Consider the following 27,114-nt stretch of genomic DNA (forward strand, 5'->3'; position numbering starts at 1 on the left):
CGATTCAAATCGTCGTTTATTGGGATGATACGCAAAAACGGAATTGAAACTGATGATGTGCAACAGTTGCGATGAAATTGGTTAGTTATGATATGGTATGGTCGTGGGAAAATGTTGAGTGGGTCAAACAGAACTCAATTAAATGGACCTGCTGAAGAGAACCCGGCTTGCAGCAGTTTTCATATACCAAGGTTGAGATATCTTAATGTAGGGTCATATAAGCTAATTTTTCAGCATTGCAATGTAACGACCAACACGAATGGGTGATCATTATGGTGCCTACAGTTTCCACTCAAGATAAGAATTATTCAAGATTAGAAGTAATTTTAGATGGTAGAAACTAATGAATATTTAAATGAAACAACTTCCTGTACATAAACTGAATATAAATTTAAGGAATATTTCCCAGTTATAGGTACTTCAATATCTCAAATTGCCTACCAGGAAATCTGCGATGTGATGCCCATCAACATTTATATGAAGGTTTAAAATGTAGTATTCAAGATCAAGGTGCTGTCTTATGAAGGTAACACTTCCTCTCTGGTAGATCTTCGGATCGTCTGGAGATTCGTCGAGACACTAGAGATTCTCTAACGCTTTGCCTCTGCATTTAGTCACAGAATTATACCGAAACTGTCGTTTATAGATTTTAAGCTCTTCAGTCACTTGCGTTTCTTCACTAAAACCTTCTATATGGAATATGTGATGTGTAACTCTCAGATACATTTCTCCCAAGTTTTCTCTAATAAAAATTTTGTGCCCAAAATTTTAAGGTTTCATCAGTTATGATTCCTCATCGGCGTTTTTTGTAAATTCTTCTTCGCTACTTCAAGAGTCCAAACAGTCTAGCTAACTCAATTTCCCACAATTCTGTTCGAAAATGTACTAAATACCTCCAGTTTTACCAGTAAATAGGATATTTTTGGATCTTCAGCAATATGTTGCTTTTAAATTGAAATTTTTGCTTAACCTTGCTTCCACATAATAGTTAATCGTTTAAGAAAGAACTTCAGTGAGCGTATCATTAAAAAGTCATTTGTGCATAGGTCACTAAAATGGAATTGACCCATCCTTTAACTAAAAACCATTGCTCAGATAGTTCTTTATTACGAAGGTTTGGTGATGTTATTTCTGAGTCCAACAGTCCTGCGTCGTTCATTTGTGCTTTGCTCAAAAATAGACGCTCTTTCATGAACTAATTCGATCGTCAAAGACATGAGTAAAATTTTTAAAGCCATTGTTGAAAGCAAAATGAAATACACTACAGCCTAATACTTTATGTCCTGATTTTAACGAAGCCTATTTATCACAGCAGCATGCCTCCATCTCTTAAAAGCTCAGGAAGCTGTAACAGCAGGCCATCTTGTAAGTACCAACTAAAAATATCGTATTATTACCACTTGTCAACATACATATCAGGAATTATTATTGACGCCGGAAGGCAATTGATTCTTGGTTGAAAATCTCTCCCTCCAACATGGGTGCATCAGGTGTGATTTTTTGCCGAACATCCTGTATCTCTACTACGCCGAAAAATAATCGATCCATTATTCAGTAAGGCTCAGATCGCGGCCCATCACTATTCTCAACCGGGCTGATTTATTGGGCAGAGTGCGCCCATTGTCTGGGCCCAATAATGGGCCGATTCCCATGTGATCAAAGGTACCGCCACGAGTCGCGCATTGATGGGACAATGGTGAATCGGTGATGGGCCGTGCGACTTCGTATACTTATTGGTCAATGTCTTGCTACTGGAACGTTTTGGGACTTGAATCCTATACAGGGGAGCTCAAAATTTTTCCTTAAACGAGAGTTAAACAATGGTTTCTCAATCATTACTAATGAATGCGTTGATGGAAAACTAGTCTAATTGAAAGTGTCAACAGATTGAATCTTGAGTGATATATAGGGTGTTACGCTATGCTGGACACAAGCATTTACTCATGGGGTAAGGCTTAACTTACCGTGACGAAATTATGGTGTTTAGATTTATGGTCGTTTAGTCGTGTTAAAATGTGGTTAATGGGCGTTAAGTTTTGACATCATCAAGTGATTTTTTTTAAGATATTGAGAACAAAATTTGAAAAATTAGTTCAGGTTAAAAAACGAATGATAGGAAGAAGGCATACTGAGGTACATAAGAGTGCTTTAATAGGGTTGAATTTCTGTATTGAAATTTTCTTATTTGGTTGAAGTCAGTAGTTTTTAAAAGGTTTTATCATTTTATTAAGATATGAAATAATTTGTGTTTCTGTAGATGGTTTTCCTGGCAATTTGAAGTTGCAAAAGTATATAAAATCTTCTTCATATTTCAGGACCTCCAGTATCATTAGTTTTATTTGAAGTAGATTTGAAAAGGCGTTGATTCCCAGCATTTCTCTGAAGAAAACATGAAAAATCTGAAGGTTTCATTAGTTCATTCAGACCTGGAATAATATACGTGTCTTCATTATTTTTCTAAGGGTAAAACGTATCGAAACTCGTTCCCTCATTACAAGCTTCTTTATTGTTTGGAGTGTCTGCAAATATTCTGTGGTTTTCTCCAGGGAAAACATATCGAAAATCTGGTTTCATTAATTGTTCAATATTTGGAATAACTTTCTTCCTTCACAGAATCGTCTTGACAATTTTGAGTATCTGAAGATCCGACAATGTCTTGCCTCTCCTAGATTGCCAAAGCTTCAATATCATATTCTTCTTCATTGAAGTTTTCTTGATTGTTCGAAGCGTCTCCAGGTGTTACTTGCCGGTAGTCCTACTGAGAAAAGATATCAGGAAGCTGAAGACTTCATTAGTTGACCATTGTTGGGAATGAATTTGTTTCTTTATTTAATCATCTTGACAGTTACTGCAGATTCTATGGCACCTTTTGTCTCCATGGTTCTTCTTGGCTAAGATGTTGATAACAAAACTTCAAAATTAAATTGGAACATGTATCCGTCAACGGCAAAAATCAAAGCCACACTAATAGCAATTTCCTAAGATACAGTTATCTCAAGAAGTTTTAATCCTCATTATTTCCCGGCTTTATTAATAAATAATTTAGATGCCGGACTTGATGCAAGTGGCCGAGATCAATGCCAGGAGCTACCAATTTATTAGAGCATTATGTTCGATATTATACAGCAAAATTGCTTGTGTCGTTTATTATTGATTACGATATTGACGTATATTATTACCTGCATGTTACAATTACCATGATTCTGTTCCTGTATTAATTGCGGTTATTGTGTGCAATAAATTGCCCGAAACCCCGATTTTCTTATAAGAGACGATTTCTGTTGTGCCACTTAAGAGATTTGCTACATTTCCATAGTTATCTATATGTATGAATGCAAAGTCCTACATTTATTACTTACTTAAAACATATTTAATTAGCGTATTATGGAATCCATATAGTAATCCTCTTAAGCCTTATTGGGGCTTTTCATCTTAAGCCTAGCGGAGGCGTTAAACCGACTAATAATTTGAAGAAAAAAAAACAAAAAAACTCTTATTAATCGAGAATTTATCAATTTATCGACGCACAAATTTCTAATTTAAATTCACTCTCAAATGAAACCATTACTCACACTTACTAGACGAATGCCCGCCCATTATCGAGCGGACCCATACATGGTTCTGCGCTTAAACCATAGTTAATATAACGAACTTCTTAATGGATCTTTGGTTTTACTAAAGTAACAATTAACTGGGCCTTTTGACGGTTCGAACACCATTGAGGAGAACTTTTAATGAATGGCTTCCAAGCAGGAAGCAAATGGAAGAGTTATCATCAGCTGATGATGGTGTAAACCGTAAAAAATCATTTTACTGTTATATTGCTAATAATTAGACCTCACGTCGCCAAAACTCTGGGTCTATTCCATCCTCAATGCTAATCACTTCAACGTTGACTAAATTTTTGAACAAACCTCAATCAAACCTCCGATTGTGTTCCAAAATTAACATCCGATTCACCTCAACTATCCCCAATTTATCTCGCCACAAAGCCATAAACCACAAAGCAAACCCATCAATTTTTGGCCCCTTTTGTTACATTAACGGGGCATTTAACAACCGTCCATTCAACGACTTCTTATTAAGCTCTTATGAATCAACTTTAATGCGGCTTAACATTGTGTTACTTCAAAAATTCATTTCTGATTAAACGACTCTTTGGCTTGCAGTCTAGGAAAGAGTTATGGTGGCGATTTCCTCCAGGTCTTCTTAGAAAAACATCCTGTCGAAATAATTGTCGCCGGAGGTCTGAATTCGAGATTCAGGTAAGTCACTCGGAATGATTTTAATACGAAGGGAAATAAAAGGAAGGCCGACGTAATCAAAGAGATATTAATGAAGATCTAGAGCGAGTGGAGGCGCCGATGGAGCGGACGAGGTACATCATATAAAACAGAGGCGTAGGTGGTTTGTCAGACGTAGTAAAGCCTTTCTATATTTGAATATTGGAGATTACACGAGACATAAGTTTCATAATATGTTATCTTCAGATATGTCCTAAGAAAATGTACCCTCAATTGTAATGGGCATTTTCTTCCAGATAAACTTTCCGGCGCATTCGTAATTTGTTTCAAAACACTCCAATTGTCCCTTCGTTTTTATTTTATTGCTCATATTTCTGCTTCGTCTTTTCCATGTTTGTTTGGCATTATCCCTGCACGTTTTGTTTGATTAATATTTATAACTTTTGTTCAATCAGTTTCAATAATTATTTTTAAATGTTAATTCCGCTCATTCATTTTCACCCGAATTTTCCGTTATTTTTAGTTTTCTGCTGCCGATTTTGTCATTTCTGTTATCGTTTTTAATTCTTGATTTTATTTCGGTTCTTCGTTTCCCTAAAGGCTTTCATGTTAAATTTGCCCTTTGTTTTATACCACTATATTACAATTTTTTAAACAGACTTTAAAGATTTTACTCCATCTTATTGTCGTATGTCGGTGTGCACCATGCTCCTAAATTGTTTCTTTTTCTGCTACTTATGTCCAACGTGAGAACATTTTTTGAATCGATCATCACTTGGCTTCAATGACACGTTCTTTCCTCTTACTTATTTCTTCTGAAACCTGTTTCATAGATGAATTCCTTTCCTTCAGAAACTTTCTTTCTTGGACTAAAAATCCAGCAATATTAACCCAAACTAACCTCTTACAGCATACCTACTGCATCTCGTGTCAGCAAACAACATTTATCCATCTTCTAGTGACCGGTTCTCGATTTTCGCAGGATATGGAAGCACTTATTTCTTAATTGAACAAGAAATGGTCGAGTAATATATCTTTGTCTTGTCTCGTGTTCCGTTTTTAATAAGCTTTACACCGAACCACTATTGAGTATATCATCGTTTTCTCTAAGCAAACGTCAGAGCCTTAACTGAGTGCCTCGTCTAAGATTCTAATGGGGGCTCATTTGCAATTACTATTAATATTTCATGTGCCTCCGAACAGGAGAGATATTTACAGATAATGCTTCAAAAGAAAACAAAAGCTCTGTAACAGCTCTAAGGGCGTGACTTCCATAGAGTCATGTATAAATTCATCTGAGGATAGAACAAAAACAAAGCCGTTCATCTCAAACTCTGCATTGATATCACGTTTCCATGCTTTACCGGTTTTTGATCAAAACGCCTGATCCGAACCGACTTTGAACCATTCTTAGCGGGCGGTACCGCGCTCTCAAAGCACCGCTTATCTTCCCCATATCTTACGGCCCATATCTCGCACTGGAATTGTATGGATTCCTGTTTTCTGTGTGTAATATAAGTACTATTCCGATGTTCGCCCGCTTATCTGATCTCTTCTTAATGGTGTAAACCTTATAAACCTATAAAAAGGTGGCACTTGTCGCGATCATTAGAGTTAAATGCATTGATCTAGAGAAATTCCAGCTCTGGTAAATTTTAAGTTAGTTCAGTTAACCCAAATATGCCCTTATTGAAGTGATAAAAAAATTAGACCCTTAAAGAAAATTTATAATGACTTTACCTGGCTCAAACAAAAGCTACAGGTGCATCATTAAAGTATTAAAGACAATATGGGCGTAACGCGAACAAAGAAGGAACTGAAGGCTTTCTTGGGGCCAGAACGGGATGGATGTAGGGTTATGTGTGGCATAATGTGTATTTTATGACGTGAGAAAGAAATCATTATCGGGGAATTGGATGTCGGTTGATATACCTGCAGCTCCCTTATGGTCGTTAAAAAATGTCTGGGGAATTCGGTTGGTTTATTGTCTGATGATTTGGGAATCCAGCAGTGGCGTTGCTGAAGAAAAACATTTTTTTGAACAAGTTCGAGACGTGACGGGAGAAAGAATAAGAAGTGGTGCGAGGAAAGAAGGAGGAAAAGAAGCGATGGAGATGAGATGATGAGGAAGAGGAAGATGTCACGAAAAGGAGAAGCAAATTTTGACAAAAACATCGTTTTAAAAAAATTGAGAAAATGAAAAAAGTTACTGGCAAAATCTAGGGCGAAACCAACGGGGTTTGACGAGAAATCATATACATCCCTAAAAATTCTTGGAAAAATTCCTTAAAGAGCTCTGAAAAACCAGAAATGAGATCAGAGTTGCTACATGGTACTAGACAGTTGCCTCGCATTCTCAATGGTGTTCGAGGTATTTCACGATACTGCATCTATAGAAATCTTTAACAATATAACATTCCTCCAAATATTTATTTCTTTGTCGTAAGGAAAAACTAACATAAATCAAACTGTAATAAATCTACATGCAATGATTAAAATTCCACCTGACTATGTTGGACACAATTTCCCCCATATGGAAAGATCATAACGGACTCGCGCTGCAGAATGTTGAGTGATGATAACTTTACTCTTAATTACCATAAAATGCGATATATAAATTAATAAAATATCGCCGATATAAATTGTAACGGCACGTGTTTCCTTTATGCTAAATGCGCTTAAGTTCCGCGCCATCTGCGAAGTACAGTTGTTGCAAAACAACGTTGTTGAAAACCATTTTTCGCTTCCTTTGAATCAAGTCTCGGACTTTTTCTCCACAATACAAGAATCTTATTAGACCTAGTAAAGTTTACCTTTTTAGCCCGTGAATTACGAATAAACACCTTCTGAATTGGGGGCCGCAAAAAATCTGATTACCTAAAACCACAAGCAATCATCTGTAGTGAGTACCAATTTGAGCCGCAACAATCAGAACACATTGTGTAGCCAATATGCGAGAAATTGAACAAAAATCACAACGGTGATTGATCCACATGTAACAACCGGCATTACCATAGTTTTACAATTTACGAGCCGTTATTAACATAGGTAATCTTACGAGCAAACATTGGCAGCTATAGCTCTGCACCTTGTGGTTTGCCGAAGTTGATGTTAGTTTGCGGCTCCAAGATTGACATTAATTGTTTTGGAATAGATTGACATGAGTTGTATTTCCGCAATTCTTCGGCCGATTCAGTACATAAAAGTTCCTGGTCGATGGTCAGCCACGATGGACCGAGTAGGCATTCATTCAATCTGGCCCGGGGCGACCATTCGGCTACCGCATCATACTTACACGCACATCCCATCAAAGCAAAGCGGCTGACGGTTTACATAATTACCACATGCGAGTAACATACGCCAAAGATTTGAAACCTGAGGAGATTTTAGGCTAAAGACAATTTTTGTGCAGACCTTCAATGTTACCTAAAACATAGACAACGGCACCATCTTGTACATAGTGGTACTATGATTATACTGTCACATTTCAATTCAATCAAAAAACTTTCTGTTCGTTGCCTTCCATTAAAAGCATACAAAATTCTTATACCGTTCACTAGATTTCCATTAGATGGAGCCTAAAGCAATATGATACATACGCATGATTGCATATATTATTTAAATTTCTGTTGAAATGGCCAAAATTTCAAAAACTGAAAAGAAGAGAAAACTTGAGGTTTATGTAATAAGATGGTGTACGTAGTAAAAAAAACACAAAGAAATATACTTCAGTAAAATTTACTTCTATACAGGGTGGTCTCTAAGGGTGTCCTGAAGTTTAAGGAGCTGATTCTCTGAATTGTTCTAAGATGAAAATGTTATATAAATATATGTGCTAAAATTAGTGGTTTTCGAGATACAAGGTATTAAATATTAAGAAAAATAAAATATTTTCTTCGTATTTTCAAAATGGCGCAAGATATTTTATTCAAACTTGGTATACTTACACGGTAGTCCAAACAGTACATTTCCCTTCTATTTAAAGAAAAATGCTGTAACCATAGAGATGCGTAGGGGTTATCATGTTAATTCTTACAGAGAAATAAAGGGTACGCCGCTGGTATTTTTCAAATTAGATAAATTTTTTTAAATAACCGATCCAAAATACACAAAAAATGTCTCTTGTATTTTTTTGATACTATTAGTGATTTTTTGAGAAAAAAAATCAAATATACCCCGTTGAAAATCTGTGTTGAAAATAATACTTTAGCATAAAATAATAGTATGTAATAGGTATTTTTGAACGTGTTCGAAAGTTCATGAGAAAAAGGATAGACGCATGTATTATAACGAATGGTGGTCATTTTCAACAACTGTTGTAATGTATCCAATTTGAAAAATACCAATGGCGTACCCCCCTTCCCCTATAAGAATTAACATGGCAACCCCTACGCATATCTATGGTTACGGCATTTTTCTTTAAATAGAAAAGAAATGTACTGTTTAGACTACTGTGTAGGTATACTGAGTTTGAATAAAATATCTTGCGCCATTTTGAAAATACGAAGAAAATATTTTATTTTTCTTAATATTTATTACCCTGTATCTCCGAAACCACTAATTTTAGGACATACTTTTATATATCATTTTTGTCTTAAAATAATCCAGAGAATCAGATCCTTAAATTTCGGGACACCCTTAGGGACCACCCTGTACATCACAAAAGCGATAAAAATTTACCACTTTCCCATTTTTTCTATCCATTTCGTTGTTTCAAATTTACCGAAAAACAAATTTTATACGAAATTCTTAAACAAATTTCAAGAAAGAGGGAAACCAAAATGTTTTTTCTCTCTTTGCATTAACATCATGGAAGTGTTTTGTTATTAAGTTGTATTGTAGTTGCTTGGTGAGAGCGATATGCATTTTCAATAGAGTAACGAAAATATATAGTCCTGTCCTGTCCATAAGTTAACTCTTCGGTAGCCCTGCATGTGAGCCCTGAGGGCCCGGGGCCACACCCAACCGGTCGCGATCATTACAAAATAAAACAGAGCACCATCCGCGCGGTTACTGAAGCAATACAATTGCGCCTGAGGCCATTCGAGTTGAGTCGAAGATGCTGGTGCTTCTGAACGAAGATTAAGAGCAGAAGAAAGGAGAATTGGTTCGAGAGGAGATTGTTTCGGTGCGGGCCTACTATGCTCCACTTCAAAATTTGAATGGAAATTTTGGCAATAATTTGTTAGACGAGTTTAACCATCTAGAAGGAACGGACTTAACAAAAAATTTCTGATGTTTCACTAAAAATGGCCTAATTTTTTTTGGCGCCAAGGCCGCCATACGTTAGTGTCCCTATGACATCATTTCCAAGACAACGATGGATCAAACGCCGGCGCATATAAGGCGAAAAAAATCAGTATGACGTCACTTTCTCCGTTGTCACCGCCATGGATTAGTGGCTTATTTGCCAAAAAGGGGGTCCAAACTGAGAAGAAAACCAGTCCTAAATCTAGTTTTTTTAGGGCATCGGACCAGTTCAAGAATGTAACCACACAACTTGACATATTGAAATGCACGACACGAATGCAGTCTGATGTTGTATAATCAAGATATTTCTGACATGAAGGAACATCTTCTGTCACGTAGTTCTTTCTATGTCTTCAGCAAATGCCACAGTTTTGTTGACGTGTTAGTCTAGTCATAAATCAAGTCGTAGTCAAAAACAACTATCACCCTGTAGATTGTCAACTCCAACTGCGATTTTATATATATCATGCACACATATCCTTAAGTGTGGCATTCGCTCCAGATTTGAAGTAAATGTGTTATAAGCTCTAGGAAGTGTAAGGAAAAAATTGTGAACCGTTCCAAAAAATTTTTCACACCCTGTAACGAGACATTTACCGACCTACATTCATAAGACCTTTTTTCTTGGAAATGGGCTATATAATAAATTTTCCACTCGTCGTGGGTAGATCACCCTGTATATCCATTTTGGAAGGTGCTGAAATTCAGGCCTCAGACTTTCTTACGCGCATTCCTGTTGAGAGCTAATGAGGTCACAGAAGGTATCTGCAATTCTTTTTAGTTTCCGTTTGGTTTCGGTTTTCTTTCCAAAAATTCGAAATAAAATAAATTAAACTAGAGTGGGTACCTTTGGAAACCACAGAAATCTTAAAGTACTCATGGTAACATATAACGCGTCTATGATTTATCCATCTCTTGGCACACCTTGTATCCTGTGTTTACGGACTAACCAGGTCGATTTGCATAAAAGATGTGGCCTATTTATGAGTTCGATACCATCTTTCACAATTTGCGTCAAAGTTGGATAAGATACGGAATAAATTAAACACCACATATATCTCCTTCAACTGCGTTCCATGAATGTTAATCGTCTTTTTTCCGAAAGCTTCCATATCTGAAGTTGATAACGCGGTCGTTTTGAAAAATTCGAACGCGTTAATAAATCCATTTACATGGAATGTTAAGATTTTTTGCATATCTCGTGTGGGCTGTTGGTTTCGTTTATTTGTAGTGCCTCTCTCGTTTACGAAACGCGTTTCTAAGGTTTTTGCTTGGCAGCTTAGCTAATTATCACTCTGAAGTGGAACAGCTTCAATTTAGAATAAGATAATATATTATAAGACGTTGATTAATGAATACTTTTACTCTGGAAAATCTCTTCCATGTATACCATAAACGATGGAGTTTTGCTCGCAACCGCACTATTTATTGATAGTTCTGGCAATATGTCTCCATGGGCCCTTTCTTGGATTGGTCCATAAAGCTGTTATTACGCGACGTTTAATAAATCAAAAGTAATCTAAAACAATCCGTTCTACCAGCTGAACACGGCGTGCAGGTATATCACAGCCGTTTACATGGGCCGCTAAGCATAGTAATCCCATCTGGGTGGGTTTTTATGCTGCGAGGTCATGGTACGGTGCTTTGCCACCTAGGGGGTAACACCGCGTGAAAAATCCATTTTGCTACATGATCTGCATTAAATGGTCGTTGTTCGTTCGGGCCACTGATTGACATACACTTCATCTTCATCTTAATCCAGCTTCGCGAAGAAAAAACGAAGATAGTTATACCACCACCTAATAAAGCACGACCAGAGGAATTCTTCAGAAAAACAAAGGAGAACATCCTTCGATATGCTCGTATGACGGGTCTCGATCGACATACATCCCGGATATATCATCTGAACTTGATTGAATGAAAGGTAAAAAGAAGAGCTGCACGCTTGAAGAAGGGAAGAACAAGTGAAGCACAAAGCCGCGATCACGACTCTCACGTGCCGCCTGTAAGCACGTGCAAACTCTTGTTTGATTCACGATGAAATATCTTATGAGGTGCGACTTCGGCCTATTTAGAATTCGAATTGATTCTTAAAGTAATTTGAAAGAGTCGTCGAAATTTGGACTTGCCAGGAATGTTATAAACTTAAAGAAACTGTGTGCGGATGATATGGCGAGTAAATGCAGGAGAAATACTGTTCGAAAGTATGTTCAACTGCACGGAAAAAACGGCTAACTTGAGTAAACCTCCGATCTAAGCGTAGGACAACACTACAAAGGGTACCACACTTCCGTGTCCACATCCATCGCTAGGTACCAGGGATCAGAAACGTCATGGAACAGAATACTTAAAGTAATTACTAAACTTGGTTCTTTGGTGCGGGTTAATCCCATTTACAACCTTTTAATTACAGCAGAGAAGCTGTTGAAATTGCGACTTTAAAACTGTTAATTTCCCCTACTAAAATGTCAAGTCATTATACAGGGTGTTCTATTTAAAACTGTGATTGAAGATTACTCAAAAACGGTACGTTGTATGAAAAAAGTTTCAAATAAAAGTTGTCCGGTAAAAAAGAGGACACGTCATGAAGATGGTGACTTTTAGCCAAAACGTCATTTTAAGGTCATTTTAAGGTAATTTCAAGGGCAATTTTTTTTTCAAATGGTGACCCCGTATTTTTTACAAATCCTTGTAGACCTTCAAAAAACCAATATCTTTTATTTGAACAATTTTTTATTAGACGTTTTGCTGCAGAGTTATCCTCGATTTTTGTCCAATTTTTGAGACAATCGAAATGATTGCATTTTTTTCTAGAAAAGTTTTGCAATTCATATTCTGTTTAAAACTCAAAACAATCCTTCTATCTAATCAAAAAAACAATATTTCTATGATATTTTTTTTTCTTAAATTTCCTCTTGTTAGAGTCTACCTTATAACAAGGTCTACAGGAAATCGATATTAGTTTTTCGACAATCAATCTAATTGCATTGTGTAAAATTATTCAAAAATTATTATTTTCATCTCAGAATTCAATAATTGAAATGAATCGCTACCCTTTGGATGAAAAAATTAGAAGTGGTTTTTATTTATGGAGAGGCTGGAAGAAATGTTAGTTGGAAAATAGAACTTTATGCTGAAAGATTTCCAGATGAAAAAGTTCCCCGTTGGACAACTTTCAACAGTGTCATTCAAATTTTCAAAGAAACGAAAACGTTGGAAACAGAAAATGCACTCACTCCCGAAGTACAACACATGAAGACAATCACATAACAGTTCTTGTAACTGTTGCCTTCGATCCCCATGTAAGTGGTCGTTAAATTGCTACTAACTCAGGAATATCAAAGACAAGCGTTTTTTTTTTATAATTAGATAGAAGGATTGTTATAAGTTTTAAACAGAATATGCATTGTAAAATTTTTCTAGAAAAAAAATGCAATAATTTCGACTGTCTAAAAAAGCTGGACAAAAATCAAGGATAACTCTGCAGCAAAACGTCTAATATAAAAATGGTTCAAATAAAAGATATTCATTTTTTTGAAGGTCTACAAGGATCTGTAAAAAAATATGGGGTTGCCATTTGAAAAAAAAGGTTACCCTTGAAATGACCTTAAAATGACATTTCGGCTATAAAAGTCACTGTCTTCGTGACATATCCCCCTCTTTACCGGACAACTTTTGTTTGAAATTTTTTCATACAACATACTGTTTTTGAGTAATTTTTAATCGCAGCTTTAAATGGGAAACCCTGTATGTATGTATTTACTTAGAGGACTAATAAACCTCATTTCATCTTATCGAGTAATACTTACCTGAAATACGGTAAATATAGGGTTTGTTCATAATTAATAAATTAATTAGTTTATGCTTCGTTTAGCGATTAAAGCCCACATACCTGGTAAGTAATAAGAAGTAGTAAGTTTCTTATAAACTGATTTTATTTAACCACCCACATCGGTGTTTTTCAAGTTGAAATATTCCAATAACTTCGCTGTGCTTTAATTGCTATGAAATGTCAATAAATACAGTGGTTGTTCATATTACACTGCTTAATGGTCGATTATTCATACATTTCTGAATAATATCACACTTATTATTTATAATTAACCATGAGAAAAATATTATTGGACGTATGGAATTAATATTATAAAATGTGTAACAATGGTGGATGGTGAGTGAAAGCGTCTCTTGTTTCGCTTTCTTTTGAGAAAACACCGCATTTGATCACGCATCAGGGTAAATCCTTAACACATGCCTTCTATAAACAAGATTAAAATAGTTTAATCTTTTACCGGACTATAAATCACGAAAGAGTCACACTATATCATCTTAATTAATCTGATGAAGATCCGCTCTAACCTTTAATAATAATAATTTATGGCAGGGGCTCAACTATCGCATGCTCAACATCCATACATATGAAACACTAAGGAGCGAAAACCATAAAATGTTATATCTGGGGAAAAGTCACCAAATTAATCTTTAACGTCATACTAATTAAGACTCATTATTTTTCGGTTCATTGTATTCATGTGGTCTTTTGATTAAAAAATAATAATATGCCGTAGGTAAGTTTTTTCTACACACTGTTTTCAAAATGTCCTAAGGAAGTCCTAATTCATATAATAACCAAGATGATAGATCTCTTATCTCTCAACTTTAACGACGTTACTATGTCCCATTAGTATACCAGTCTTGTGATAATCATTATTCACAGGTTCTTTATGGCTGAATATTAATTACGATGTTGATAATTATCTTCTTTTTTATTAGTTACCAGCTCGCTTCCTGTATAGGGTAACCTATGGAATTCATTTATGAGCATACTTAAAGGTAAAATTGACGTTTTTGCTGCAAAAGTTACGTATGAGGCTTGTTACAATTAAGCATACTTTTAATTAGTAATGTGCAAAGTACCACAATTTCACAAAATATTAGAAATTATCGTTCTAAATTATGGTTTTCCCATAGTAAATACAGTGTTTTTCTAAGGCAAAAATTCACTATAATTGCATTTTTTGCTGCCCTTAAAAATGCTGTGATTTACAATGTTGTCGAAGGTACTTTTAACTCCATAAAAAAATAAAAACATACGCTTATACAACTTTACCTCATTTCCTACGCAACATTATGATTCCCACAGAAATAAGGTGGTATTTACAGAACTCTACAAAAGTTTGGAAGCATGTAAGAGAAAAATACAAAAACATGAATTATGAGCGTAATTCATTTTTGATTGGCATTGCAAATTTTTGATAAACGTTAAATCGGATCTGTCGTCTTTCAAGAGTAATTGCTTTGAAGTTAAATACATAGCAGAGAAGTAATAGATGTATTAGCAAACCAAGTCATAAATTACAACCATATAAGTTTGAAAACAAGTCATTTGTGTTAATATTTTATAGAAAATCCTTTGTTTTGTTTTTTGTTGCTTTGTTTTATTTTCAATACAAGTCTGCATTGATTTGTCAGGGAATCAACGTATTTCACATATGTTTCCGGTGACAATTTTTCCCACTTTAATTCAATAGCTTCAAATAGGTTGTCTTTATTTGTGAGTGTTGTGGGACCTGATCTTCCTATCAATTCCATTCCACAAGTTCTCAATGGGGTTGAGATCAGGTGACCGCGCCGGCCACTTCATTACGTTAACATTATGATCCTCAAACCACTTTTTAACAGTTGGAGCCGTATGTTTAGGATCATTACCTTGTTGGCATGTCCACAACAACGGCATATTTTCCTCGGCAAAGGGTAACATATGGTTGGATAGTATGTCCATATACACGTTCTGATCCATTACACCTTTAATTCTAACAATTGGACTTGGACCTGATCTTGAAAAGCATCCCCACACCATTATCCCACCGCCATCATATTTAACTGTAAGTAGTTGGTATTCAGGATCAAACCTCTTTCCTACAAGACGCCTTACGAACTTAATTCCATCAGTGCCAAAGAGTAGGAACTTGCTCTCATCACTGAATAATATGGTGTCAATTTTTGACTTGTCCACGATAAATGGTGGCGTGCAAATGCGATTCGCTTCTTGCGATTGTTTGAAGGAAATGAGTGGTTTCTTTACAAGACGCCGTTCAAACAACCAAACCTCCACTAATCTACTCCTAACCGTTTCAGTAGAAATGTCTTTTACTAATTCCGCATTTGCAAGTTCGTCGTAGATTTGCTTCCCCGGTTTTCATGGATTTTTTAAAATATTTTTTTAACAGCATAAACAAAGTAACGGAAAACAAGAATATGGGAAAATATAGTATAAGATCTGATAATACCTAATACATTCTTAAATGCATTCAAATGAACCCCCTGATATTTATACAGGTTATTTCAAAACATGTGTCGGAAAATGAAGGGAGCGATTTTTTGGCTCATTTTACGAAAAAAAGTTCCTATTAATATGGGTCCGCAAACGCATCGTTTTCGAGATACGGAATGTCAAAAAACAAATTTTTTTCAGTTTTTTGACAATATCTCAGGAATCAGTAGGGTACGTCAATCGTTAAGACGTAGATTGGAGGCCTACATTACCATAGAAGGAGCCCATTTTCAACAATTGTTGTGATTCTTGTTTAATTTCTTAGTTTTTTATAAATATATTTTTTTTATCATGTTACTGATTTTTTACATGTTTTTCATCACAAAATTTAATTTTTCTCGACAATATTTCGCATTAGAGCTTTTAACCATGAATACCTTTTTTGTGTAGAACACACTGACGGTATAAAATATGTCTCTAAAATGCTAATTTTCCCAGTGGCGTAAAAATTAGGGGCAAAAAATCTCACGCAATCCTAAAATCTCCGCCCATAGCATATGGGGAAAAATTGAAGTAGCGCTCAAAACGTAACTAATATTAATGATAATAGGTGTACAAAATGTGACTTCTGTATCTCAAACGATTCCTGAGATATCGTCGAAAAACTGAAAAAAAACTGTTTTTTTTAACACCCTGTATCTTGAAAACAGTGCGTTTGCGGACCCATGTTAATAGGAAGTTTTTTCCTTAAAATGAGCTGAGGGATCACACCCTTCATCTTTCGATATATGCTTTGAAATACCCTGTATACATATATTTCATAATTTAATCACTTCCTATTGATGTTTCCAAGCTTTTATGGATGTATTAATATATTTTTTTAATTTAGACATTTCCTGGACACCTCCGCTGAACTTGAACTTGAATAACTTTTTTCAAAAAGAACAACAATGTTTATATTTAAATTCTATAAGCCGGAACGAACAAACAACGTTGTAGTAAAGATATTAATTTCCTTTACACCTTACAGTAAATCAGGGTTTTTACGTAAATCATTAGTTTCAGCTTGAATGGTGCATATCCGCCATTGTTCGGGAACCTTGAAGAACGTTACGCAACTTTGTCAAAAAAGCGTCAGGTACCGTGCACAATAACAGGCAAGATCAGTATTGCAAATTGCAAATGAAGGTATTTACCAGTCAGGTACAGAGAAATTACTGTAAAATGAAATCAGTTAGATTAGTTTATCAGGTTGAATGAGTTATTGTATTTAATGTGAACGAATGGAATATTCTTGAAGGTTTTGAAACTAAAAAGGGCGTAAATTCAAGTAAGCTCTTGTGGTATTGCATTAAAAAAAAACACTAGTTTTCAATAAATTTGGTAACTTGTCATAGGTATCGGTTCTGTCACTCATCTCCCACCACTCACCTCCACATCTTTTCATGTTCACCCTACCCTCCTCTCTTTTTGAAAACTTCTGGAATCTTATTTTATTTCCTTTTCTCCATTCTTCTTCTTCATCGTCATTCATTTATCTTCATTTTTCGGAGAAGTCTTTTTACCTTATTCAGTTGCTGACCGTTTGGATTTCTTTTAGTTTTTGTCTCATCCCCACATTCTTCCACCTACCTCACACACTTCCTACCCCGTCAATGTCCATCGTGTCTTAAAAGACATGCAAACTGCCGATTTTAATGTGAATCCATGCAAGAACAAAATCAAAACAAAATAGTTTTTTTCGTTTGTTAGAATTCTTAAAAATGTAGATAAGCAACAACTGAAGTGGTACATTTCCTCATATCATAGGTGTTCCATAAGAAAATCAAGTAGGGCACATCATACTATACCTCTAACCATTTTCACCGTCAATCCCTAATGAACTCCCCCAACAAGAAAAATAACAACAAAGGCAACAACATCTCAAACGTCAGTGCCTATGCATAGCTTGTTGCGTCATTGCCTGTTATGCCATAGCCTGAGACCTGTTATCAAGTCAGGGAATAACAGGTTATAGGTTAGATAACATAACAGGTATTGACATAACAAGCTATGCTTTGGTTTGGCATGTTGCCGCTGGGAATGAAGGTTGGAAGGGAGGCAGTTTGTAGGTGTGTGGAATGCTTCTTCCAATTTGATTTTCTTAGGAGATTTTATACGGGAAATGCCGCGACTTTTGTTGTTGATTATCTATTTGCAAGTTTAAGGAAAATGTTATCAGAAGAGTGCTATCATCATATAGTGTTAGTAACATTAACCCAAAATTACCCAGTTATTATAGTTTTGTTATTCAATTTACACATGAACTTTTTGATGTGGTGGATTTCTTATTCTTATATCTGTCGCTATCTTAAAATTGAGATTTTATGTGGCCTCACGTTTTTGGACTCCGGCGGTCCACATGTCACCTGCCAATAATAAAGCCACAAAAAGATATCTCCTCCAGTAATAAAACAATTACTAAACTGAAAAAGGATAATGAAAATCAATTATCGCATTCTTGCCGGTCACTTAATTCGTTAGACAAGAATGCGTCTTCGGATGCGTGTCACGACTGATGAGCATTCTAGCAGAATATAAACCTCTACACAAGACATATAAGTACCAGTACCACATTGTCAGTAGTTTTTTCAGTGCCATTAACTAGATTTCGTATTAATTATTGTGCTTGTGGCGGGAATTCGGAGTCACGTAAGTGGACTGCGGTTGAAGAGTGGTCCGAAAGTGTTGTTGATGGTAAATTCTTTTGGGCGCAATTATGATAGTTAGCGAATCAAGCGACTAATTTTCTTAGGAACTTAATAGTTTTCTTCCTTCTGCCGCTGCCGCAATTTCATGTGCACGTGCTCTAATGAAAACCTATTAGTAATGGTTTATTGAAATATCAGTGGTGCGCGTCATTAAGCTGAATATTTGCGATCATGTTTCCTTTCTCTGAAATAACAAAAACAGTTGATTTGTCACTAATTAAGTGTTTCAGCAGTAGAAAAATGGTACAGGTACTTGAACAATGGCGTTAAAATCGGAAAGAAATAAAATTCCCCATTTCGTGTATTCTGTTTGTTCAAGGACCAGTGAAACCATAAATCATAAATATGGTTTAATTGGTTTTTTAATTGAGCAGGATGTAAACAAGACAATTTTAATTGAAAACCCGGGTACTGAGCGTGGTGTTCTTAATGGGGAGGTGGTACTTGCGCGACTATTTGTCTGTTTTGATCGAGATTCGAGCCTGTACAAAGGACGAAAATTATAGAGGAGAAAGATTGAATGGAATACTTGAAAATACATTTCGTTTGGTATAGCTGGTTTGGGACAGATTGCAACTCTTAATCTTTGAGATGATTGTCCTAGAAAAGTCTTGCCATTAGTCTGAACTAATACTGCACATGGAGAAAGACATTCCCGTGAAGGTGCTTCAAGAAGGTTTATTTGCCCATTAAGAGTAGTGTCTGATTAAGCTTCACAAGCAATCGTTTATTCATATCTATGGAAAATAATTCTATGCTCCTCGGGAGAAGAAACTTTCCCTAATTTAGAAACTTTGTATGTTTCCTTCGTCCTGCGAAGGGTCCGCAGGGTTGTCCTCTACAAGGAATAACGACTGCGTCACTATTTCCTATATATATTTCCTATGATCAACTCGCATTTAATTCTGATATAATTGAAATAAATCTCAATCTCATCACAACCCATTGAATTTTAAGCGAATCTTCCATCATCAAAAAACGCCCAGAAGCAGCCCGTTCTTCAACGAGCTCGACTGTTTTAAGACCCATGTCCGGATTTTATCTAAAATTGATTTTACTATCCGATAGAAACTCATAAACAAAGCGGAGAATTAATCTTATTTTGAAGAGAATAGACTCGATAACTAGAACGATACGATACGGCTGATTTGAGAATATAATGGAATTCAGCTGTAGAACTTTGATTGCATATAGTAGTAGTTGATTGAAATATGGGTGCAAATACCTGCCAGACTACTCTAAAAGCTTTTGCAAAGTATAAGGTAAAGTCGCATTAATCAGCTTCAATCCATATTAAGCAAAGGCAACATCATTATTTGTTCCCTTTCCGTGCAAGTTATTAAGCGTCTTCAATTAATTTCCGTTGGTGCACCTTGCATCAGGGAAAGTACCACCTTAGTCCGAAAGTAGTTTCAATATAGGCCGCCTCGAAAGTATTTTAATCTCAGCTAGAAAAAAGGTCGCTCTTGTGATCCAACAACAGCGATGGTTAGTAGAAAGTAGTCGGTATCTTAAAGGTTTGTCACTTCCTACTATTACCTCACTAGCTCTGTTCGTTAAAAAAACACGATGGTACTGTTAAGTGAGGCCGCCAAAGATTGATAAGCAGACTAATTGGTTTTAATACGGAACCACCTGCACGGTGAGCACACCGTCGTACGAAGTCTCTAAGACCGTTATAATATAGGCAAATAGTTTTTTGCTAGGATATGCAGATCGAGTCCAATAAATAAAACAAAAATGGCGAACGGTAAACCAAAGTATCGAGTAAAGTCGAACAACCTTCAGTGGCCTTCGGCTGTGCTAAGGAAGAATTTGGAGCAATCAACCGGATTAATGTCCGAAGTGTAGTACGGCCGTTTGGACCGTATTAGCGACCCAATGATTTGTGTTATTAAGGTAATAAAAGCTTTTGACATAAATCTTGCTTTGTAACGCTTCAGTGGTCATTTCCTTCCTCAGTTATGAGTCAAAATTTCTTTATGGCGTAGCCTTGGCCGAGAAAAAAATCACGGTCAAGCTGCCTAGACAATGCACATTGAGACTCCGCACAAAAAAACTCTATTTGCATGTACCCAATAATTAGATTAGTTTGTGAAGCGTAACGTTATTAGGTTTTCTTATGCTATGTGTGTTTTGCAATGTTTTACAATAATTAGTTATTATTAAGAGCAAACATTTCGTTCAAATTAGAAAGGGGCTGCCTACAAGGTACTATCACCATTTCCTATAACCACTGAACCGACCTGAACACAACATGAAAGTACTCTTCCAATATGATGTGAAACAATTATTGCTAAAACGTTCATTTATCATCCCGAACTGTTCTGGAGCATGTACTTATAGAGAAACTGTCAATAAGGTACGTTATTTATACCCTCTGCGAGCGGGTTTTAATGATATATGACTCTTCGCAGCTTCTGCATGGTGTCAAAGGTCTTATTTATGGCGTCGAATATGACTCAAAATGAATTTAAGGACGGTTATTAACATATACGGCATTGATTAAGTGTTGGAGGTCAGATCAAAAGGCTGGTAGCGAGGAGAATTCAGGACATTAAGAAGGTATGTAGGTATCTAGCCTTCCAAAATTTTTATCCATGGAAACTGTGGTGTCTAGAAGGACATCCGAGCAATCTGAGCATCTGAGCAAAAGTAAGCAATTTCACATTAAATCTTACTGGGTGGTCCATCAAGATATTTTTGAACTTCTCAGCGTGTCAAAAAGTAAAGAAGTTCTGAAGTGAAATCTTCAAAAAAATATTGAATTTTAACACCCTGTATCTAGGAAGGGAAGCGTTTTGCAAACCTATAGCCATATAAATAGTTCCCCATAAAATGACTTAAGCAATCGCTAAAGCTTGGCAAAAGAATTTCAGATCACCCTGTGTACAATTTCCTCCTCTACATGATATTAAATAACTGCAACAAACTTACTTATACGTGTCACTATTAAACTGCTTTAGGGACCAGGTTAAAAAACGCACGTTACAGTCACTCACACACTTAATAATGGGGCCCTAAAGCCCATGAACCCAATGAAAAGTAGATTTTGATTTTCTTTAATACATTTAAAATTTCGAAAAACCGAAAGAGATAGATATCGGATTAGACACTGATAAATTACTGACTTGAAAGATTCTTTCTTGAAGACTTAAAATAGAAAGGGCCTTTCATATCAATAACTGGAACATGTCTTCAATCAATTCAGCATGGTCGATTTAGTATATATTCTTTCCAATACTCTGTTTTCGCGATTGGTCGACGGCTGTTCTTAATTGGCTACCCAGTACATTTCCTCTGTTCATTATAGGATTAATGAAAGCAACATTTAGATAAATTATGTTACATAACAATATTGGATCGCGAAACTGCATAAGAAGAACATTAATTGTCAAAACTAGGAAATAAAAAAGTTATTAATAATGAAAAGGATAGTAGAAGCATACTAGAAACGTATACAAGAAAGCATAGAAGAGCAAAGAATGGAAAAAACGTTTTTTCGTCAAATTGCTAGCTCCAAAAATATAAAAAAATTTGCCCTTTTAAATGAAAAGACGAACTTGATAGTCCTCTGTACATCTATGGATATCTGAAGACGATTTCTTGCATTGCAACATTTGACCAAGTTTATACTAAAACTATCAAATATTCATCATGGATTATTAAAACAAAATCTAGTCCGAATATTAAGTAACATTTATCATTTACTAAGCTGCACAACATTATTTGAAATGGCACGATTCCTCTGTCATATCCTGCATCACGACCGGCATCGAGCTTCTCAAATTTCTTTCACCATCATCATCATCATCCATAAGGACATGTCTTAAGATGAGGTGAAAGAAGTAGGTGCCGCATGATCTCGATTTGCTTCACTTCTTCCGCTGATGGTACCGGCGGTAATGGTACCGCACCCGTATGTGAAGGTCATCACGAAAAATGCCTGTTAATGACGAGGAGGAATGCGTGCTCTAGTCAGATTACAAGCGTCACGAAACATCCAAATTACTGGACCTTAATTCGGTTTGCGTCGGACAGAAGTGGGTACTTTGCTGGAAATGGGTTTCGAATGGTCGTTTTTTCGGTTTACACGTGTCACTGGTCAGGTTTTCGTATAAATTTAATTTTCGATTTTTGTTAGATGGGCTTGCCGCCTTTAAGCGCGTTTCCATTGCCGGAAAAAGTCGGTTTTGATTCACTCAAGTAATACGTAGATAACAAAAAAGCAGTACAAGAGAAAGTCATTATAGAATTATTAATATGAAACGTCTGGCAGGGAATCCCGAGTGATTTAACATGAGGCCTTTCATCAGTAGATGAGATTTTCAATTATGTCAAATCCAGCTCCAAAGCAATAAACACAATCCGAAACGTGGGCATTTCCTAATAAGAACGGCCATGATATCGGTATATTTAAATCAGTATTAATCCATCATGCATTGGGTATCATACATCACTACTGGATTAAGCATCTTTTTGATTTATCGCCATGAAGGCAATGATGAGCAACGAAATTTCTCGGAAGCAAAAAGTTTTCTTATGGTTATTTGCTAGTCTGTCGGTTACGAAGAACCAACCACCGAAAATTTCCATGTTGCATCATTTGCAAATTAAAGCTGTTTCAATAAATTGTCGTTGAGTAGGAGAAATAGAATATACATTTTCAGAATTCAGATTCAGCATCATAAGCAGAAGAGCCGGGAAGCGGCCGTGGGAGCACAGCCTTGCCCGTGCCAACTCAAGGGGTCCCGCATAGTTCCCAAAAGAGGGTCAGAAATTGATAAAATTTAGGAAATTTTAGATAACAAGGAACTCCGCCCTGAAATTTCGAAAACTGAATAGCTACTCCTTGAAATGTGGGAACTTTCCAGGAAATTTCAGTCATTCTTCTATGACAGCATAAACTGAAGATACTTAGTTCCGAGTGCGCGAACCAACACAAGATATCTCTAAACTTGCTCTTAGAACCTAGGATAGTAGAGTAGAGAGAGAGAGAGAGAGAGGCCAAATTCTTCCTTAAACATGGGAAATTCATAAGAATTTTGGGTGCAATCTCAGAATTTGAGTAATATAAATGAATTTTAATGACTCTGCTTAAATACTACTGAGAATTTTTGGGAATTCCAACGTTTCGAACCTGAACTAGCCTGAACTGACTAAAAAATAACATAAGTAATCTGAGCTAGCCGAGCAATAATGTTAATGGTGATTTTTTCTTGTAATCTACCAACCAGAACGAAGAATATTGCAGTTTTCTGAGAATACGTTTATAAGCAAACTCATTCGCTACTTCAAGTAACGACGAGAGGCACTCCTTAAAGCGCCATTAGAGTTTAAGAGAGCACTTCTCTTGAATTTCTATAGAGCTTCAAGCCGTTTGAAAAGGCTTGCCATCAGGTCAAGCATTTAATTTTGAAGTAAATCTCATTTTCAAGTTAACTCAACTATTTCATAAAAATATCAAACTCGTCTATGAATATGATTTTAGACTCTACTATGAGCTTTTCTGAGCAAATTTTCCTCACCATTAATAAACCCCGAAGGAAAAGTTGCAGACGTCGAGACCGACCTTCATCAACTGCATAATATTTCCTGGGGCATACTGCAAGAACCAATGTATCATTCATACGCAACAATTGGAACAAGGTCGATGTCCTACACAAACGGTGAATGTCAAAAAACACATAAACACTTTAATTTGGTACGGTGAGAAGGAACACCTGGACAAAGATCAAAACTTAATCAACAAAAAATTAGGTCGTTGCTAACTATCTGCCCTGACTTAAGTCCACCTCAGAAGGTGCTCCTTAACTGGAAAGCGAACTTTTGGTAAAAGTGTCGTCATGGTCATTACTGAGCTTCAGAAAAATTTCCTTCTGAAGTAGCCCATGGAAGCACCTTATGCAACATCTAACATGTTTTCACATTCGACGCCTATTAATGTAAGTAAAAAACGATTAGATTATGTACACCACATAAACATATGAATGGGATAATTAATAATTTACCTAATTAAGGCGTTTTAAGTAAACAATATGCAAATGAAGTGATTTTCCGTTTCTTGAAAATCGTAGGACAAAAGCCGGAATTAAACAACTCGGCGTAGCATGAAATAAGGGAATTTAAAAGGAAAAAATAGCAATTCTAATGTTTGTATGTTCCCAGTTAACGTTCATTAAGTGCTTGTTATTGAAGGTTTTAAAAAATGAAATTAAATTGTAATTACTATTAATAATATTACGTCTTTGTAATTATAATTACGGGAACATGCATTACTTTAGATTCTTCTCCGAGCACAAAATGAAAGCTGCTAGTGTTCAGAAGCTAATTTTCTCTCTCTTCTCTCCCTACTTCTTGCAATTACCTTGAAAAATCCTCCACAGAAACCCACAAATCGTTATCGTCCAATAGCAAATTATACCTGCGCTTTGACACTAATCGCGGCCAGGATCTAAGATGAGCAATATTCACTTCTTTCGCTCAATAATGGCTTAAGCGTGCTACATGATGCATGGTAATTTTCCTCTTCGGTTTGAAGATCTTCGATTTAGACGCCTGCATCCGGGATGCAGCGTGCTCACTCGTCTGTTAAGCGCTAATGAACGTGCGGACCTTAAGGACCTTCTCGAAGTTCTTGGACTACCGAGTTGAATATGCATTCTTAATCGGATTGATTTGATCATTTGCAACGTGTAATCAGGCGATCTACTTCGGCCAGAACAATAATTGGAATAATTGCTGTTTCGGTGGCACTGCAGGAGGCGCCGGTAGTGCAAATGCGATGCCGGGTTGCGATATACAGGATGTCCTAGGAACAATGTCTTTCTTTCTAGTGTCTAGTCTCTGGACTCTCCAGTATTCGAACGGAGATTTCTTTTTTCTTGATCCACAATGCGGATTTTTGGTCTTCCATCGTCCGGTTTTGAACGAAATGGGCCAGCCTCACTCAGTTCGTCGTAAAGTCCTTTGAAGGTTCGATGATCTCGTTGTACATTAACGTTCCAGGTACTTTTCATCAGTACGACTTGCATGCGCAGTTTCGAGGGATCAATTAGACGATCACTAAACTTCCTGAAAATCTTTAGCATTAAACCTAACGGGAAAAATCTCGACACAAGTCTCAACTTGAGGAAGATTCTAATTCATTTCATCATTAATTCTTTTCAGAAAACAAAGCTGAAAACCTCCTGGAAATTTTACCATTAAACTTAATGAGAAAGATGGGTCCAACGCGATTAGAAATTTTGGAAAAATTGAAAGGAATTATGATTTTCCTAAAAAATCCAAAATCAAAATAGCGGGTTTTTCAACGGATTTCATCAATGATCTTGAGCTGACCAGATCAAAACAGAATAGCTCTTCTACATTGAATAGTAGCGAAAAACATTAGAAACAAAAGCCTTCTGAGCATTAAAGTTCTGGATGTCTTGGGCCCTGACTCTACAAGAACTGGTACCAGTGAAAAAGAAATGGGATCTCTGGAGAGTCTGGTATGGGAGAGCAATCAATTTTGGCCATAATTTTATTTATTATATCTATCCCACGTTGAACTTCAAACTACAGATGTAGTCAATTTATCACGAATGAATGTTATTGATTCACTACATGAGTATGAGACATGTGTGACAAATACATCTCTAAATGAATACATTGAATTAACACTCCTGATGGTGTGGCTAATCTTTAGTAGCAAAAAGGTCGTTGAAAAAGAATAATAAGACAAAATAGGGGATCATTTAGTATTCAGAGTATTAAATATGCGTTTTGCGAGAGCGGCCTTAATGGAAGACATAAATCAGGAGCTAAACGTTGTAAGTCGGACGGGCGATGAGTTATGCCCAATGGAAGTGTGTAAAACCAGGTGAGCCAACCCATAAATTTCGCACTCATTCCGCGAGATATCCAGAAGACTTGCTTGCCTTGTTTTCTTGATTATATCTCTATCTTGGGTGTGAGAATCACGAGGCGACTTCAAACTGAAATTAAATTAGGCAGAATCGCCAATCCAGAATGAAGCAAAAGCGGTTCGAAGACGTCGCATTAATGCAAACGACACCGGAGTTATGTGAAGCCCTAATTACAACTCATAAAAATCATTAACATATTCATTCAGCTGGATCAATAAAAACCTGCACGAGACAAATTTCATTGCGGTAGTTTTAAGTCCGCCATGCCAATAAAATGGCCGACCTCATTTGAATGGAGAACTCGTAAACAACTATCTAGATGTCGCCACGGTCGTCTCACGGATTTAATTAACGATAAGACTGATTACACGGATCAGGGGAGGAGAGAGGGAAGCGCCATCTCGCGTAGATATACCTGCATTTCTTTGTTAGCCCATCTCTAATAGGTAAGGTAGTCTAGGGTGATACATCATGAAAAGATAGTAGATATTATAGTTGTAGTTTCTTCGGCTGCACTGGAATGAGATCGTGTCAAGTACACCTAACTCAACGTGCCATCCTACGGATTTCCATCTGTCATCACCTGGAGCTGTCGATACCATATCGGCGTGAAATTTATACCACTGTCTGGTTAAGAATAGAGGTCTTCGGTTAACGAACACTATACAATTCACTTGTTCGCCTGTTGA

At 36.3% G+C, this 27,114-nt stretch overlaps 2 protein-coding genes across 2 annotated transcripts in view; one reads left to right on the top strand and one right to left on the bottom strand.

Annotated features, from left to right (window-relative positions):
* The window catches only part of LOC136413583 (protein glass-like), a 51,998-nt gene that overhangs the window by 11,718 nt on the left and 13,166 nt on the right, over positions 1–27,114 (bottom strand). The window lies entirely within an intron of this gene.
* Positions 1–27,114, top strand: part of Idh3b (isocitrate dehydrogenase [NAD] subunit beta, mitochondrial) — a 45,126-nt gene that overhangs the window by 545 nt on the left and 17,467 nt on the right. The window lies entirely within an intron of this gene.

The sequence above is a fragment of the Euwallacea similis genome, chromosome 14 (assembly GCF_039881205.1).
Source record: "Euwallacea similis isolate ESF13 chromosome 14, ESF131.1, whole genome shotgun sequence".
In the NCBI taxonomy this organism is placed as follows: domain Eukaryota; kingdom Metazoa; phylum Arthropoda; class Insecta; order Coleoptera; family Curculionidae; genus Euwallacea; species Euwallacea similis.